Here is a 6,000-nt window from a genome sequence, read left to right as displayed (position 1 = left end):
GGACCAGAGTCATAGTCGAAGAGCCTATAGGAGCTGCTGAAGAACATGACTCTGTCTGGTACCGACCCAGAAAATCCCAGGAGGTACGCTGAGCTCCTACCACCCAAACGACGAACGCTAGTGACACCCACAGCAGCATTTTGGAGCTCCCCCAAGATATCCTCTTTACTGATATCATTAGGGACGCCAATTATTTTTTTGTACACAGATAGCCGTGGGGAGTCTCCAGATATGATATCGTATTGGATATCTCCCAATGACGAAAATGAGCGGATAGTTTTCCGCTGTTCCTCCGAAGCAAGCGTGATCAAGAGGTCCCCGCTTCGCAACACCTTGGCCTCCAAGCCACGGCCAAACGTCGTTTCCACTAACCTGTGGAATTCTTTCGTGGTAAGGTCAGAGAAAGTCTTCGAGCCCTCCTTTGGTTTAAGCCTAAATGGCCCTACCCGTGTAGTTTGCACTTTAATATGGGCCCCGCGACGAGGATGATCTCCCACACGTGCCTTTTTTCTTCCTCTCACTTCTTTGAATTCTCCTAGAGCCGGATAACCCGTCTCGTCACCCTCGTCCGCCGAAGTCATAGGGGCATCGGCATCCACGTGGGACTGGGGCATGGCCTCAGCCACGGTAAAACTGGTACAAGCCAAGGCTTCGCGAGAGAAGGAGAAAGGGAGAGACAAAAAAAAAACCCCAAGGTAGGGGGAAAATGGAAGATAACTAAATAGGGACGAGAAGGGAGAAAAGAAAAAAAAATAAAAACTGGGGGAAGCTAGAAATTAACGGTAAAACAAAAACTATGAAAACAAAGACAAACAAAACCACGGCACATCCGTCTCCCAAAAAGCGGCAAAACTCTGTTGTATAAAGTAATTTATTATTATTACGAACTCAAGCTAGATGTCACACTTTACCGGCGGTAGTCGCTCTTTGTTGATTGATTGTTATTGGTCGATCGTCTGCCGCGGCTATTTGGCTATTTCTCAGTTACGCGGCAGCATTCTAGGAACCTATGATATTTCTATGGTCGATACCATAGAAATCGGAATTTCTAATGGGCGCACGGCAAAATTTCAAAAATCGTTCAAGTTAGTTATTCCCATTGAGTTGGGAATAATACTATCTAGAGCCCCAGTTCAAATTTTCCCCATAGGATTTAACACAGCATTAGTGAAGATAGGAACGAAAATCATGGGAGGGTTATCAACTACGACAAAAGCCACCTATGAGCGAAAAATGCAACTATTTAAATGAAAAATTCTTCGATGGTCTCTGCCGCCACCTATTAGCGACTTTGTGAACTATTATAATTTAAAGCTAAAAAACAAAACAACGAAGTTTCTTGGTAAATCATATTTCATTTTAAAAGATTAAATTGCACTAAAACAAAATAAAGTATGTAAAAAATGAATACAAATAAATAAATAATGAATACAAATAAATAATAATGAATATAAATAAATAAATAATGAATACAAATAAATAATAATGAATATAAATAAATAAATAATGATTATAAATAAATAATGAATATAAATAAATAATGATTATAAATAAATAATAATGAATATAAATAAATAAATAATGATTATAAATAAATAATAATGAATATAAATAAATAAATAATGAATATAAATAAATAAATAATGAATATAAATAAATAAATAATGAATATAAATAAATAAATAATTTAAAAGTTAAAAATATAATAGTTCACAAAGTCGCTAATAGGTGGCGGCAGGGGCCATCGAAGAATTTTTCATTTAAATAGTTGAATTTTTCGCTCATAGGTGGCTTTTGTCGTAGTTGATAACCCTCCCATGATTTTCGTTCCTATCTTCACTAATGCTGTGTTAAAGCCTATGGGGAAAATTTGAACTGGGGCTCTAGATAGTATTATTCCCAACTCAATGGTTATTCCATGGAGCTTCTATCTCCATGGTTATTCCGATTTCTATGATCGAAACTGACAACATCCACTCCCCATAAAGAAACGACACACGAGAACAGTTATCTGCATGTTTTGCAATAAACACTTTAAATTGAAAGTAATTAATACTATTTTATATTGGTACCATAAATTTTATTGTTGTACCCATAGAAATCTTATACTCCTACCTAGAATGCTCCCGTCTACGGGAGAACCTGATGCCAAGACATTTTGTAGCAACGACTAATGATTATATAGTCTTTGCTTAAGCTTCAGCCAATCAGCGGCCATTCATTGACTACGGCAAGCCGTTAGCGCCATAACATGGCGGTTAAAAATAGTAGAAGCTCAGACGATTTTTACATGATCCATCCGATCCAAGCTTGCAGAATTCCCATAGGTTTTTGCTGGAGTTTTTCAGTTTTTCACCTGAACCACTTCAACGTTTTTGGATTTTTATTAAATAGAGTGTTGTCGTCTGATACGATTTCGAAAACATGTAACGTCTCAGCTGTAGTGTTAATAGTGGCCGCCATGACAGTTACCGTTTTTTATCAATAGGAAAATTACAATGGTGACGTCGCAGGGTTTCAGACGACAACACTCTATAATAGTTTTAAGATTTTTTGAACTTTTAGTTTTGATTTCATATTTTCTTATTATAAGGAATATTTAAATGCCATTGTGGGGAAGATAAATAAGATTTCGTTTAGGTTCGCTTTGAAAATATTTAAGCCTAGGGCCTGACATAGGCCCAACTTTTAAAATAGCAAACAATGTCAATGGCAGTTTTGGGAGAAGCAGTGACTGAACGTCCTTAGTATTAACCTTTGCATTTAAAGGTTATTTCACATTTAAAGTAAGTAATATTATATTTATTATTATGTTTGTAGAAACTTAGATAAACAAAAGCTTATGAAAGAGTAATTATATCCCAGAAAAATACATTACACTAAAGAATGACACTTCTGACGAATTGACGACAGGTTTGCATTGAATTAAACAGCAACAATCATACTTATAATTGTCTTATTTTTCAAAACTTTACCTTCTATTTAATAATATGCTTTTTCTCTGAGAAGCTTAGCCAAGATAAATGTCTCGCACTCTGCTTAAATTCAATATTCCACTGTTAAACATCATAAGAGCATAGAGGAATAGCCCTGGAGTGGTATTGATAGTTCTGATTGGGCTAAACACTGACATTCCTCTTCAGAAATCTCGTAAAAGGGGATGTAGAAACGGGGGGGGGCGATGTCGAGGTAAACTTTTATCTATTCATACATTCCAACAAAGGCAGCGCGATCATGGTGCGATCTACCGGTTAGGGTTTGAATTCTTTAAAAAGTCTACCTCGATTTTCCCCCGCCTCGAACTGGCACTACGGTGTCGGATTTAGCGCCTTTTTCCCTTTCCCCTCCTTTACTATTCCTCCATGATAAGAGAGAGTACTCAACGAAGACCGATATTTACAATGTTAAAGGGGCTCCAAAGTTCGGTGGCAAAATGTGTGTAAAGTCAGTAATGTGGAAATGAAACATCGAAGAGCCATAACAACAAACAACGCAATAGTTATCCAAAACGTTTGCATATAAGAGAAAAATCTTTGCTAGTAAAAAAACAGTCTACCATGTTTAAAAACTACAATAAACTCGTCAATCGAGTCACGGCCCCCTGCACGCGCCACGTGAGCATGTTATAAGATTTCTATAGTTGTACCATGGACACTGTATCTCTTAGAGATACCATAGAAATCTTATAACATAGAATGATTCCGTATAAATACAAAATGGGCCAATTACATTTTCGGAGGTTTCGTCATTATCAGCCAATCACGATTGAAAGAGTTATTACTAATCGGCTAATTTTTCAAATATCGGTATCGGCCAATATCGGCTTAAGCGAGGCCGATATTAGCCGATACTTCTGGTATTAGAAAAACATTAAAATTTAAAAAAAGGCGATACTCAACTAACTAATTAATGGAAAACATTTATTGCCACAACCTTACATTTCCTTTTAAAAAGGCCAGTTCTTCCACAACACTCGGCTTTAGTCTATTTAACAGGTGGTTACGAGAGTAAACAAAAAAGCATAATATTGTGATAGGTAACTTTGTTAATATCGGCCGATATATCGGCTATCCTAGGCCGATATATCGGCCACGATTAGCCGATATATCGGCTGTACCCATATCGGTGCATCCCTAATAAGAACGTTGAACGATCATATTGGCGCCTGGTGCTATGATTTAATCGGTTTCAGAACAACTCCACCCTAAAAACCCCGTGCGGCGCGCGCTTAAGGTTTAAACCATTTCTAGTTCAAGCGCGCGCTGAACGCGGATTTTAGGGCGGAGTTATTCTAAAACCGATTAAATCATGGCCCAAGCGATGCCTTTTTTTCAACGTTCTTATACATATATACGTTCTTGCTATTATTAAATAAAAATCCAAAAACGTTGAAGCAGAGATGAAGTGATTCATGTGAAAAAATGCCAGCAAAAACCTATGGGAATTCTGCGAGCTTGGATCGGATGGATCCTGTAAAAATCGTCTGAGCTTCTACTATTTTTAACCGCCATGTTATGGCGCTAGCGGCTTGCCGTAATTAATGAATGGCTGCTGATTGGCTGAAGCTTAAGCAAAGACTATATAATCATTAGTCGTTGCTACAAAATGTCTTGGCGTAGGTTCTCCCGTAGACCGGAGCATTCTAGGTAGGAGTATAAGATTTCTATGAGAGATACCATAGAAATCTCATAGGTAACTAGAATGCTGCCGTGTAACTGGCAAATGGGCCAAACGCCGTGGCAGACGATAGCCAGAGCTCAAAGAGTGGTTCTGCCGATAATTTAATGTCCCCAGAGAGAATGACGTCACCTATCTCCCGCTATAGTAGCGGATCCAAGGAGGATTATTATCCTCCTTGGCGGAACCACTCTACGGCCTCTCATTGGCTGAAGGTTCAAGGCGAACTGGCGTCAAGCTCGGCCGTAGGCGGCAGCATTCTAGTTACCTATGAGATTTCTATGAGAGATACAGTGTCCATGGCTGTACTGTAATTTTTTGTACCACAATTCGGTCAGAAAAATCGGGAAATGAGCATTTCCCCAACTACTCATTTCCCCAACCAAAAATGGCCATAACTCCAACTGTTCATTTCCCCAACTAAGCATTTCCCCAACCGGTCATTTCCCCAACCGAGCATTTCACCAACCAATTATTTTACGAAGTTGGCGTAATGAACAGTTGGGGAAATGGGTCGCCCACTTCCCCAACTCGCAAACCCTATGCATTTCCCCAACCGAGCATTTCGCCAACTAATTTTTTTACGAAGTTGGCGAAATGAACAGTTGGGGAAATGAGTCGCCCATTTCCCCAACTCGCAAACCCTATGCATTTCCCCAACCGAGCATTTCGCCAACCAATTTTTTTTACGAAGTTGGCGTAATGAACAGTTGGGGAAATGAGTTGCCCATTCCCCCAACTCGCAAACCCTATGCATTTCCCCAACCGAGCATTTCGCCAACCAATTTTTTTTACGAAGTTGGCGTAATGAACAGTTGGGGAAATGAGTTGCCCATTCCCCCAACTCGCAAACCCTATGCATTTCCCCAACCGAGCATTTCGCCAACTAATTTTTTAAGAAGTTGGCGTAATGAACAGTTGGGGAAATGGGTCGCCCATTTCCCCAACTCCCCAGTTCTCAATTCTAGTAGGAAGTGGCAGAGGTAAAACGGCGCATGCCCTCAGCCTTCGAGTAGTACGTGCTTTGGAAAATATAATTTCTGATTGGAAGTTAGAATTCTCATCTCCGTGTTAAAACTATAGAAATCTCATAGGTAACTAGAATGCTGCCGCCTACGGCCGAGCTTGACGCCAGTTCGCCTTGAACTTTCAGCCAATGAGAGGCCGTAGAGTGGTTCCGCCAAGGAGGATAATAATCCTCCTTGGTTCCGTTACTATAGCGGGAGATAGGTGACGTCATTCTCTCCGGTGACATTAAATTCTTGGCAGAACCGCTCTTTGAGCTCTGATTGGCTGAGATCTGGCGTCGTCTGCCATGGCGTT

Source organism: Leiobunum rupestre, chromosome 7 (genome assembly GCF_980474605.1).
Source record: "Leiobunum rupestre chromosome 7, qqLeiRupe1.1.hap1, whole genome shotgun sequence".
Lineage (NCBI taxonomy): Eukaryota > Metazoa > Arthropoda > Arachnida > Opiliones > Sclerosomatidae > Leiobunum > Leiobunum rupestre.
This window is presented reverse-complemented; position numbering follows the sequence as displayed.